General features: G+C 44.5%; 1 protein-coding gene across 1 annotated transcript in view; it reads left to right on the top strand.

The window, feature by feature from the left end:
- The window catches only part of LOC138472665 (inhibitor of nuclear factor kappa-B kinase subunit alpha-like), a 1781717-nt gene that overhangs the window by 1766240 nt on the left and 1890 nt on the right, over positions 1 to 13587 (top strand). The window lies entirely within an intron of this gene.

Below are 13587 nucleotides of genomic sequence, written 5' to 3'. Positions count from 1 at the left end.
CAAAATATCACTAGATGCGGACAATGTTTTGCTGACCCTAACAAACATCCAGCCCTCATTGACACATTTTCTCAGAGAATTACATAGATTTGGCAATGCAGCAGGGTTCACAATTAATTATGGAAAACCTCAGCCCTGGGGGTGGGATTGAACTCGGAGGAAATGGAAGCCCTTAAACCGCTCTGTTCCATTCAATGGAAAGGGAAATCTATAAACTACCTAGGAGTGCAAATCCTGATACGACCGGGAGAAGTATATTCAGCAAACACCCCCCCCCCCCTCTCCCCCTCTTTAAAGAACTGGAAAAAGATCTCGAACAATGGGCCTCCCAAAAAATATCACTCATGGGACGAATTACAGCCTGTAAACTGAACCTGCTTCAGCGATTTCTTTACTTTTGCTCCACCCTACCCTAGCCATCCCAATCCCTCTCCCCTCCCCCCTCCTTGTCACTTAAAACAGAAAATGCTACGATTTATATGGAGGGGGGGAAAAATCCAGGATCCCATAGGAGGCCTAGGGGTCCCGAACCTACGTAAACACCAAGCAGTCTCACAACTGGCATGCTTCCAAGCCTGGCTCCCTTCAACGGAACCCCTGAGATGGGTGGAGATAGAACAATCAAGACTTCCACTACCTCTTTGCTACCTTCCCTACATCTCTCCCCAAGTACGGAAGTCCTGGCCAGGCATGCTTTCATCCACGAAATGCACCCTGCGAATATGGGCCTGGGCATTGAAATCCAAAGGCATCCCAGGTGGTTTGGGCCCAAACACCCTGAACTTTCATAACCAGTTCTATACTCCAGGTATCTTCCCCACAAACTTTAGAAACTGGGTAAGTGGGGGGGCTGCAAACCCTAGCACAGCTATTCAAAAATGGCCAACCAGGCACCTTTGAAGGCTGTGAAGCGGCCTTCCGGCTAACCGAAAATGACAGATTATTGTACGCCCAGCTCTGCCACTGGAACACTCACCCTTTGGTCCGACTGGGGGCAACACAGAACATCTGCCCCATCGAGCTCACCCTGCAGGGGGAACCAACTAGAGGACTAACATCCAATCTATATAAACTACTGCAAGAGGACATGCTGACCCTTCTTTCCAGATACATGACCCAACTGGAAAGGGACCTGGGACACGCGATTGAGGACCACTCCTGGGTGGACATTTGGACAAGAAGTTATTCCTCCTCGGTGTGTGTCACAAACAGAGAATGTGCCCTTAAGCTGTTCCTCCGATGGTAGTACCCACCAGTGCGGCTCCACCATATCCAGAACTCACTAGATCCACAATGCTGGTGCAAATGTGGGCTACGAGGCACCTACCTGCACATGTGGTAGGAGTGCCCCATCATCTAATCCTTCTGGAACCAAAGTCTGTCCACAATCAAGGCCATTATCCGAATCAAGCTTCCAAGGACCCCTGAGGTGGTCTTCCTCGGCTCCGCCAGTCCAGGGTGCTCAACCAGCTACTCCTCGCAGCGGGAATCTTGATCACCAGCACCTGGAAGACCCCAGAAGGCCCTTTGCTGGCCCTTTGGTGCATCAATATATGGGACATTCTGGTGACGGAAAAGGTGCCTGCTGCCAAGGAAGGCCTCCTACACAGATTCAGACATTTGGGCACTGATTGTAGACTATGACCGGCACAAATGCACAAGCCCTACCTGGCATGGCTGGTCCTAGGAGACAATGACTAAAAGTGATTGCTCTTTGACATAACGGTACAGTGGTGGAATGTGACAGGGAAGGGGGGTTGCCAAGCATGCAGGTAGGGGAGAAGGGAAGACGCGCTTTAACTTTGTTCCATCAAATCTCTAAATAACACTGCACTTGTAATGATGTACTGCTTTCTCATGTTTGCATCTGAACCAAAATAAAGTTAAATCTTCTTTTTTTTAAAATAATTATTTCACATGGATCAAAACTTTGCTAGTGAAGACAAACTAAATGCTAATACTTCCAATATATAAAATGCAACAAATTCAAATGTCTAAAAAGCAATTTACTCAAGCCCTGCTCTTTTACAGAACTGGGGGGCACAAAAGTACCAAGCTCAAACTTGTGCAATGTCATAACAGTTCCATGTATGCACATTGCCCCACAGCACTCTATGAGCACTTATATCTGGGATAAGTAGAGGTCAGCGTCTGGAGAGATCAGCCTGCACCAAGCAGGTAAGCTATCCGGGCTTGACTTGTGGACTGAGACATTTGTAATATCGAAGAGTCTCTGATACCTGACACATACCCTTTATTTATAGGCTTGGGTGAACCACTATTTCACACAGTGGGATCGGTTCTCTGCATACTCTTGTTTAGATTCGAACAGGGAGCGCATCAGTACACCTTGTGACTATCTAAATAACCCTAGACACATGTATTCATCCTATTGGATACAATATGCCACACTTTCATCCTCTTAACATGTACATGCATATATGTTCCTTTTTTGTAGACAGAGAATACATTTGGTTGTATTGGAAAATGGGTTACGTATTGATGAAGGCCGCGACTGTTAGGAACCTCAGTTATGGTTCATGAAACGGCCAAAACACACTGTGTTGACTTGCTATGAAACTATTACGGTACTGCAAATAACGCACAGGTCACATCTATATGGGAAAAAGTACAAACAAGGTTGGAAAGGTCTCTGTAATAAACCATGTTTTTGTTGTTCAAAATTCAAATATATATGTTGATCTCTGATGAATATAGGTCTAATGTTGTAAGTATGGGTTCTTGTGTCGGAAAATCAAATTGTCAATGTTTGTCGCAGAAATATGTTGAAATGTTTAAATGTGGTTTGTAACATGTATATATGAGAATGGTTTTTAACTTTATGATGTATGAATGAATAAAATTATATTTTGATAAATAATCATGAGATCTTCAGTGGAAATAGATGAAACCGTTTTCGTGTGGCATAACTGCCTTGATCATTTTGCTTTGTATTATTGTTGATAGCCTGGAAGATCAGACACTCTTAGCGTAAAAATAAAAATTGCTGTAGTTCCTGACAAATCACCCTGTCTTTTAATATTGGATCAAATAGTCTCCACGGTCTGTGGGCCGGAGGTTCAAGCCCAGAGACCAGAAGTATAAGGACGGCAGGAGCATGGTCAGAGAGAGACTTAATCTCTATGGTCATGTCGAACATTGAGGGGACTAGAAGAGAGGACACCAACCAAGGGTCAATTCTCGAGAAAACTTTGTGGACATGTGAGAAGTGGGTAAAATCTTCCAGCGTGCCATGTCGGAATCTCCGGATGTCTATAAGTTCCAGTTCCCTGAGGATTTTAGCAAAGGTGAGCAAGTTTCTGAAATCCACCCGTGTGGCTGGGAGTGTTTTGTCTAAGAAGGTGTCCAGAGCTAGATGACAATCTCCACCTATAATCATCAACCCCTCTGCAAAGGTCTGAATCCGAAGGAGGAAATCGGCTAGAAATCGGGCCTGTCTATCACAAGGGGCATAGAGCTAAATAAATGTTAATGTATGTCCCATAATATTACCCGTAATGCATATGAACCTTCCATCAGGGTCACGCAGGATTCACAATTTCACAAATTAGATCATCTCACAAATAGAATTGATGGTTCTCTGTTTTTTTAACCCCACTTGATGCAAAGAAGCTTTGAGAAAAGCTTCTGTGAGAACCTTTTTTTATCAACTTTGAGCAAGTGCGTCTCTTGCAAGAATACCACTGAGAGTGCCATCTCATTAAGACTCTTTAGGACCGATCTCCTCTTGTTCGGGGAATTCAGACCTCGCATATTCCAGGTCAACATCCGAAGTGTGTCTACCACTTTGTTTTCTGGGGGGCCTGTCATCAGATGGTATGGTATGGTAATGTTTATTTGTAAAGCGCCTATACACAAGGTAAGTGTTTCAAAGCGCTCAAGGAGGGAGGGAACAAGGTGAAAAACAAGTCGTTGAGAGGCCTTGAAATTCTGAAACGATAATAGTCTGCACAGGCAGAGTAAGTGCAAATAATACAATTAACAGTGGAGATAACGGCAAATAGGCCTGACGATGATTCTGCAGTTTTTCCAAGCGCCACCATGCAGGGAGTGAAGATAAGGGGGAACAGACATACGATCTTCAGGGATGGTGCATTCAGATCGCACAAGTGTACAGATGGTTACAGGGGAGGGGGGAACACTGGGGGGTCAATCCTGGGGGGTCCAAGTGCACCCAGTCAGTAGAAGCTGGGGTAAGCGCAGAGAGATGCCACTCTCTTGGGTCATTGATCAAGTGCAGTCATGATGAGGCGAGTGCAGGGCCCGAAGGCGAGTGTGAGAGGACTGGCAGGGTTGCCAGGGACTTGTAAGACTTTGAGGTACACCAGGCGGCCAGTCAGCAAGCTGTACAGAAAAGGAGGGAGAGAGGCAAAGAGCATAAAGATAGGTTAGCAGGGTAGAGGGAGAGAGAAGGAAGAGGAGAAGAGGAAAGTCTTAAGGAGTTTCCGGAACTTAAGGCGGTCAGGCCTGAGACAGAGGGCGGCACAGAGGCTATTCCAGAGGGAGGTCCCTGCTGGGGATAAAGATCGCCCTCCAAATCTCTGCTTGGAGAACCGGCTCACTTGCAGAAGGTTGGAGGTAGATGAGCGGAGGGCTCGGGAGGGACGACAGTATTTAGGTCGGCATCAATGCAGATAGATAGGTTGCAGGCCCCAGAAAGCCTTGTGGACAATGCAGAGGGCCTTGAACTTGATCCTTGCAGCCACAGGGAGCCAGTGGAGCGATTTCAGCGCCGGAGAGATGCAGTCCCTGGGCTTGAGGCTAAGGATAAGCCTCACGGTTCTGTTGTGGATGTGCTGCAGAGGGCGCAGAGCAGAAGCAGTGCGGTTGAGATAGGGGCTGTTTCAATAGTCCAGCTTAGAGAGAACGAGGGCTCTGTAGACAGTGAGCCTCTTGGGGGAAAGGGTGAAAAGGTAGAGTACCTCTGAGGAGGTGTTGCTGATAGACTTTTTAGATATGTCTGAAACATGAGAGGAGGAGAGAGTGGAGTCAAAGATGACCCCAAGGTTTTTAGCCTCGCAGATGGGTGTGGGCGCAGGGCCAAGGGAGGCCGGCCAGAGTGAAAGTGGGAAAGCGGGAGCAGGGTTCCTGATGCGAACGATCTCAGTCTTACTGGCGTTGAGGCAGAGGTTGTTTGCAGCACAGCATGACTGAATAGCGGACAGACAGTTGGGTATGAGCGAGGAAGAGAAGGCGGCTGAGGGAAGCCTGAAAGATAGTTGCGTGTCATCCGCATAACACTGGAAGTTAGAGGAGAAAGTGGCAATCACACGTGCCAAGGCAGCCATATAGATGTTGAAGAACAAGGGTGCTTGGTTAGATCCCTGGGGAACGCCACAGGTTGAAAGAGCGATGGTAGACAGGAGGCTGAGTTCCACCTGGGATGGGCGGTCGGAAAGAAATGAGGTTAACCATGCTAGAGCCTGACCTGTGATTCCCAAGGTGTCATGGAGACGTGCGATCAAGATGTGGTTAACCGTGTCAAAGGCACAGGAGAGGTCAAGGAGAATGAGGACAGAGGGAGTGTTAGTGTCAAGATTTGAGAGCAGGACTTCATGGGTGTTCAGAAGATCAGTTTCCGTGCCTCTGGATGCTCTAAAGCCAGACTGATGGTCGTGGAAGCAACCAATAGATTCAGTTTGGAGGGTCAGCTGAGAGATAAGCAACTTCTCCAGGAGTTTGCCCAGGAAAGGAGTGATAGAGTTGTCCATCAGTTGTCCATCGAATGTTGCACCATATCAAACAGCCCCATATATAAGCAGTCAAACATGTGACTATCAAATACCATCCATCCACCCATATGTCTCCACATTTTCCCCTCTAAACATAATACATCCCAACCCAACTAACTATTCCCAACCAAAGCTTAATTGAAGCACCATTCGGAAAATCTCGGGGCACATCTGAGAAACGCACTGGTAAGGCTGTCAATTATTACCCTCAACGTATTGTACCATTGCTAGAAAGAATACTAAAGCTATTATCCAGTCAACCCAAGATTAGAGAAATCATGAGAGCGTTTTTGCCGTGAGACTTGGTACTAGGTCCTACTACTGCCCTTAAGTCTGACTATTCCGATCCAGCTGGATTTTTCTTGTGTTACGGCTTTGTCCCATTTTAGTCAATGGGCCCACTCGTGCAGCGCTGCAACCAGTCGTGGAGGTTGCCGAGTTCATACTTGTAGGGGAATCCTGGGATTCTGGCAACAACAGCTTCTCGGCTTCTTCCATTGGCGTTATCACCCAATTGTGGTCTGAGTAGGAAAACAGAAGAGCCGTAGGGAAGCCCCATCTGTAGAAGATCTTTTTTCTTTCGGAGGCATTACGTCATGGGCCTCCGAGACCTACACTTGGCCAGTGTAACCATGGTTAAGTCTTGATATAACATGATTGTTGCCCCTCTGAAGATGGTCTCATTGTGTTGCCTTGCTTTAAACAGGATCCTCTTTTTAAGTGTATAGAAGTGGACCCTCGTAAGGACATCATGGCTGAGATCGGCCAGCAGGGTGCATTCTGTGGTTTTTGTCGTGCTCTAGTGCTTCATCTTCATTGGATGCTAATATATGATGGAAAAGGTCCTTCATATAATCCCCAGGTCTGGATCAGTTATCTGCTTCGACACCCTTCACTGATTTTCCAGTGCAAGAGGTTCTCTGCATCCTCTTGTCTGGATTCAAGCAGGTCTGCTCTGGTTTCTAAGGCTTTAATGTGTTGGGACCATTCACTAACTTCATATAATTGCTCACTTATGGTGGTTTCGGTCCCCTCAATGTGTTGCTCAGTCTCATTGAAGCGTTTATCTAGCAAGGTCCTTTTCCCGATCTCTCCATCAGACTTCCTTGTATTTCCGTCTTGATCTCTGATGGCCAGAGTTGGAGATCCGACTTTGTGGTCCACTGTGATTCTTCCATGAGGCTCTTCCCTTTGTGAATCTGGGCTCTTGTGGCGAGTTCCCTCTTTCCCTTCTCCTGTGCCTGTAGTAATGAGGCAACGAGGCAATGTCGATTGACTTCAGTCCTTTACCAGGTTGCGCCATATTGTGTTTGGTGAAATCAAGACCACCAATCAGATGGCCTAATTTCACTTTTCGCAGACATCTCAGTTACTTCACTGAACCGGCTCAGGCTTGGAGCTAGGTCTTAAAAGATAGTAGGGGGGGCTGTAAACCTGTTCCAGGACCTCCAGAAGACCCTACCACAAATTGAGCCCCATGGATGGCCCATTGATAACGATGCCGCCGCAGGAATTGTGCCCTCTACCCCAGTTGAGTGGCCACTGCACCAACAACAGGTCTTTTCCAGCCGCTATCAATCCACCCAGCACTGACGATTCTCACCTCGCAGCAGGAGCTCTGACACGTTTTCCCCCCGCTCCTGTTCTGTTATGACCTTGGTGGACCCTCTTGCTGTAAATGGCTCACCTTCAAGGGAGGCGAATTCCAACGGTGTGCTCTGCCGCACGGATCAGAGGGGTGGCAGATAGGGACATCCAGGTCATTGTATGTCGGCCATAGATTTTCTCCCACCGGGTCAGGAGAGCCTCCAGACCCTTGGACGCAGGGGCTGCCAGCCAGAGCGGGTCTGCCGCTTCTTTGGCACAAGCAAGCAGTAGATGGTCATGGACCATAAGACCTGACAGCAACGGGGCAGCTCCCCACTTCGGGTAGGCTGGATTTGTGTAGCCGGTGTGTCGTACTGGAATGAAGAGCCGATACCTCTTGTTGTTGCTTCTTCAGCACGAGATGCAACCAATGCCAAGGCTTCAGCTCAGGGCTCGGGCAGGCACTCAGATCTATGCATCGCCATTGCCCATGTTTTCTGGTGGCTGGGACTGTGCCAACCCCTCTTCCGTGAACTCGCTCCCAAATGTGAAGCTGAGCTAGCAACGTTGTGGGTCGGTGCACCGCACCTTTTAGTATTGAACGGTCCGGGTTGGAAATTAATTGAAGGTCAAACGATATCCTTTATATAGCCGTTATCAGTTTGATGCGGCGGAGGCACTCAGGTGGCCATATTGTTCATAGGCATGCTAGGCAACGCTTCCCAGCAAAGTTCTTAAAAGTTATTTGGCTTCTGTAACGATAGGCCTCTGGACCTCTCCATTATCCGTTCTTAGGCTGTGGTTTACTCCCAGCTCTTTGTGTCTGCAGACACGATCAGCTGGCTTGTATATAAACATATGAGTTTTTGAGTCTTGGAATACTACTGTGCCCGCTGAGTTGAAGGATGAAGGAAGGGAATGCTTGTTTGTCAGTTCCCACTGGACTTGTGAAGCCCAATGTCTGCAGACATTGGCAGATCTTTGCATTCTGCCAAGATGAAACATCAGGGCTTCCTCATAGGATACTTCATTTGGGTGGCTTTGGGGCTCTTCCGAGCGTTTAACAAAGGATGTGCATAGTAGCGCCAGCATTTTTGGAGTGATGGGTCTTTTGGGGTTTTGTTGAGGCTTTCTCAGGTTCCTGTTTGGGGGGGAATATTACTTGTTGTTCATGACTTGTACTTGTTGCACTGTCTAGATGGATAGTTTATACCTTTTAAATTTGGGCACAGCTTTCTGGAGGGTGGTCATGAATAGGTCTAGTTTTGTATATATTGTAACTCATAGTGGGCCCAATCGCTGTTGGGCTCTTTTTTGTTCAATTTACTTGTATCTTTGTGTCTTTTGTTTTGTTTGTCTGTTTAGCAAGGTGTGTGTTGTTTTTTGCTCTGACTCGATTATCCATTGTCAATTGCTTATTGTTCATCATTTTGATGTAATGCACTTTATTGAGGTCATGTGAATGGTGATTCTGCTGATTTTTGCTTTAGAGGGAACTAAAGTATGGGCTTATTGACTATTGGTACTTGGAATGTTAAAGGTATGAGGTGTCCTTCTAAAAGGAAAAAATTATATCCAGATTATGGAGGGAAAAGATTGATGTGTTTCTATTTCAAGAGACACACCTTGAGGATGGCACTGAGAACCTCCTTACTAATTCTAGATATACGAAGGTGTGGTTGAATGGTTATTCTACTAATTCACGAGGAGTTGGAATTTTGGTTACAAGGGGGTTGGGTGTAAGTGTTGATAAGATAGGTATAGATGATGCAGGTCGGGTCATTTTAGTTGATTTGAAATTTGAAGATAGGCTGTTTACAATCGGCTCAGTTTATGTCCCATGTGCAGTGGGGGGTCTCTTTTTTGATACTGTAACTAAACGTCTGGCTGACATGAGGGGAGAAGTAATCATTTTAGGTGGGGATTTCAATTGTGTTATGGACTTCAAATTGGATAGATCTTCGGTGTGCTCCTTTACTGGCCACAGATCTAGTAGAGAATTTTGTGATTTTGTGGATACCTTTGATTTGTTTGACTCTTGGAGAGTCTTGCATCCGAAGACAGTAGAGTATTCATTTTACTCTCCGGTTCATGATTCCTTTTCAAGGATTGACTATTTACTTATATCAGATCATATGGCTGAGACGATAATCGAAGCTAGAATGTGTGAGCGGCATCTTTCGGATCATTCTCTAGTTTTGGTTAGAACGTGTCTTGCTCCGCACTCTCCAGATTCTGCTAGGTGGAGGCTAAAACCATTTGTTCTGAAAGAGGAAAAAGCATTACAATCGCTTTCTGGTTTTGTGTCAGACTATTTTGCTGTAAATAAGGGCTCGGCTGATAGTTTAATGGTTTGGGATGCGTTTAAGGCCTCAGCTAGGTGTGAATTGATTACTTGGACATTTAGAGTGAGGCAGGAAGGGGAGGCAAAAAAGAGAGATCTTGAGCTGGATCTGGGTAAATCACAATCGGCTTATGCTCGTACTGGATCAGTGAGGGATCGTTTAAAGATGGAAAGGTTGTATGAGCAGTTGCGTCTGGAGTCTGAGATTCAAGCAGACCGTGGGACTTTTTATTCTAAACAACGCTTCTGGGAGAGAGGGGATTCTGGGGGTAAATTGCTTGCAAATAGGTTGAAGTGTTTGTGCGAGAGGTCTTTTGTCCAGAAAATAAAAGATGAGTCTGGTAGGATTATTGTGAAAAGGAAGGATATTGGCGAGTGTTTTCGCAATTATTATGAATTGTTATACTCTGAAGAGCATGAGCTGTTAGAAAGTGATCTGGTGGAGTTCTTTGATAAGATTGAAGTTCTTTGTCTGTCTGATGAGGCCAGAGAATTTCTGGATGCTCTTATTTTAGTGGAAGAGGTGATAGAGGCCATTATTAAAATGAAGTCTGGTAAGTCACCTGGCCCAGATGGACTGCCGACTGAGTTTTACCAATCTTTTGCTGAGCAGCTAGCTCCAGAATTATGTGAACTCTATAATCGCTTTCTTATGGAGGGTGTTTTATGTCCTTCAATGAGGGAGGCAGTGATTACGGTAATCCCCAAGGAGGGGAAAGATGCATCGAATTGTTATAATTATCGCCCCATTTCACTTTTGAATGTGGATGCAAAATTATTTACGAACATTTTGACTTCCAGGTTGGATAAATATATGGGTTTGTTAATTGGTAGGTCTCAAGTGGGTTTTATGAAGCAACGCCATGGATATGATAATATTAGGACTCTCTTGGATATTTTGAATTTGTCATCCTCAGGAATTGATGATTTGATTTTCATATTTCTTGACGCTGAGAAGGCATTTGATAGTGTAACTTGGGCTTTTTTAAATTTTACTTTCGTTAAGATGGGTTTTGGTCCACTATTTATAAATGCTGTTGGGGCATTACAGTCGGGTATTAGTGCAAAGGTCTGGGTAAATGGGGTACTTTCATCTTCTTTTAGATTATTTAAAGGCACACGTCCAGGGTGTCCACTATCACCCTACCTTTTTAATTTGGCTCTTGAGCCATTTTTGTCATATATTCGGCAGTCGGATTGCCTATCCAGTTTTATAGTTGGGGAAGTTGAAGTTAAGGTTTTGGTGTATGCTGATATAGTTATTGTTCTTAGTAATCCTGTAGAGGGGGGAAACATCTTGAAGAATATGATTTTTGAGTTTGGTGGGCTCTCAGGTTATAAAGTTAATTGGGAGAAGACGGTTGTGTTTCCAGCTCGAGACGCTCAGGTGTGTAGACGATTATTAGATTGCAATTGTAAATGGGAAAACTGTAGGGTGAAATATTTAGGTGTCTTTTTGTCTAGAGATGTGAAAGGTATGGTGGAGTTCAATATAGATAAAGTTCTGGAAAGCATGAGGACTATGCTCCGTAGGTGGAGTAGACTCTCCTTATCCATCTGGGCAAAGGTTAATGCTATTAAAATGGTGCTCCTACCTAAGGTTCTGTACATTATTCAATCGCTACCTTTAAGGTTTACGAAAAATGTTTTGGGCGGTGTGGATCGGGTCTTTCAGGAGTTTCTATGGGGAGTTTCAAGGAAACCAAGGATACCCAGGTACTTAATGGTTAGGAGTGTACATGAGGGGGGTTTTGGTTATCCTAACATTGAAAATTACTACAAACGTTTTTTGATTAAAAAATGTATATCGTATTTCTCGTTGAATGAATCAGACATTCCAGTTTGGGCTCAGATAGAAGAGTTTAAGATGAGACCCTTCCGAATTGAATCACTGTACTCTCTTGGAAAGTTACCTACATCGGTCAGTACACTGCAGGCTGTACCTGCTTCCAAAGATGCAGTCACATCATTGATTGTAAGTGGAGGGCAGGGACTTCATTTCCATGGGGAGGCCTCCATTTGGCAGAATCTGGGGTTGCAGATCAATAATAAGATGCTTTGCTGGAGGAGTTGGATGAACAAGGGTATATTACTTATTAGAGACGTATGGGATGATGACGGTATGATATCTTTTGAGTCTCTGAAGCGGAAGTTTATGCTACATAATAGGGAAATGGGGAGATATAGATTGTTGAGAGATTTGATTTCTGAGAGAGTATTAATGCTTACTGACCCTTTGTTACAAAGACCAGAAAGGTGTAGTTTTATTGTGGTTGCGCCTCGTGCAGTGTCTAGTTATTTGAGGTTGTTCCCGGTAGAAGAGAAATTTAGATCTTCATGGAATGCTCTTCGACTTATGTGGTGTGCTGAACTGGGTGATGATATTTCTATGCAGGATTGGGAGGTTCTATGGAAGGTTCCAGTTAGGATGAAAATTGATCTAAATTTACGATATGTTCAACAGAGGATTTTGGGGCGTCTGTTTTGGACTCCAGTTAAAATGCACAGATTTGGCTTAAGGGAGGATAATATGTGTTGGAGTTGTTCTACGGAGGAAGGCACTTTGCTTCACATGTTATGGAATTGTTCGAGGGTTAAAGGTTTTTGGAGTGAGGTTTTGGATAGAGTTGATTTGGTCGGGAACATCCCTTCTCCAAGGACACCATCATCAGTTCTTTTGAAATCACCAGTGGGCACTCGTCACTTTAGCTATGCGACTCTGTGTTGGGCTAATAAGGTGTTTTTGGTGGCGACTCGTCAAATTTTACGCCTCTGGAAGAAGAGAAAGAAACCAAGTATTGATGAATGGTTATCGCAGGTGCAGTTGCTGTCAAGATTTGAGAGGATTAAGTATTATGCTTTACATAAAGAAGAATTTTATAAGGAACAGTGGGAGGCTTTTAATGAACTCTGTGTGAATTAAGTGCTGATGGGCGATGGTTTTTTGTTTCAGAGTGGTTAATTTACTATTGTGTTCTTTTTATTGTGTTTGTCTTGTGTTGTGTGGTTGTGTGTTTGTGTTTTTTTTTCTTTTTTTTTCTCGTTTTCCTCTGATTTTATGCTAGTTATCATTTCAGATTAGGTTTGTTGCGATTAGTAGAGATAATTAATAGGTTTTTCTTATTTATTCTGTACTATTTGTATCAACTTGTATAATGCTTTTTTCGTTTCATTTGTCGTTTTCTTGTTATCATAATTGTTGTTTTGGAATGATATGTATTTCTTTTGGTAAATCTTTAAATAAAGTTGTCAAAAAAAAAAAACAAAGGATGTGCACCCTTAGGGGAAAATTGGGAGAAGAGTGTGAACTTTGCTTCCAATGAAAACAGTACATCCTTTCAAACTTTTGGCGACCACCCAATCATGTGGGAGGCTGCCATATTAAAACCATATATGAGCACATTAGTTTTCTTTTACACAAAGGGAAGACTGTTTAGCTGAGAAATTCACACTGGATTTTGTAACACAGTGGCACTCATCGGGCATCCTTTGGAAACAGCATAGTTGAAAGCGTGCAGCCACCAAGTAAGACATAGATAACTTTGCATAGTTACTATCACAGGGAACAGGGTGTCTATGATCGCTCTGGGGACAGTGTCTCATTCCTAAGGACCCATTGATTCAAGACTCTTTGGGGGGTGGGGGAATCGGTAATACCAGTCATAAAATTCTGAAGGTTCAAGGGGGTTCTCGCCATAAGTGTGCTTTAGGAGTTACATCCTCACACTAATTTATAGTGAGCTGGCAAATATTTGCCTGTCTACGCACCTGTAAAATGCGATCAATCCTTGGTTTCTGTTGCGAGTTCTCAGCTTACCTACTCCTTAGTAATGGCAACCATTTGGATGCTTTTATGGGGTGGTGTGATGAGGAAATGCTTCACGTGTCCGATATCTATAAAGA

Source organism: Ambystoma mexicanum, chromosome 8, assembly GCF_040938575.1.
Source record: "Ambystoma mexicanum isolate Mex_15411 chromosome 8, UKY_AmexF1_1, whole genome shotgun sequence".
Classification (NCBI taxonomy): Eukaryota; Metazoa; Chordata; class Amphibia; order Caudata; family Ambystomatidae; genus Ambystoma; species Ambystoma mexicanum.
This window is presented reverse-complemented; position numbering and strand designations above follow the sequence as displayed.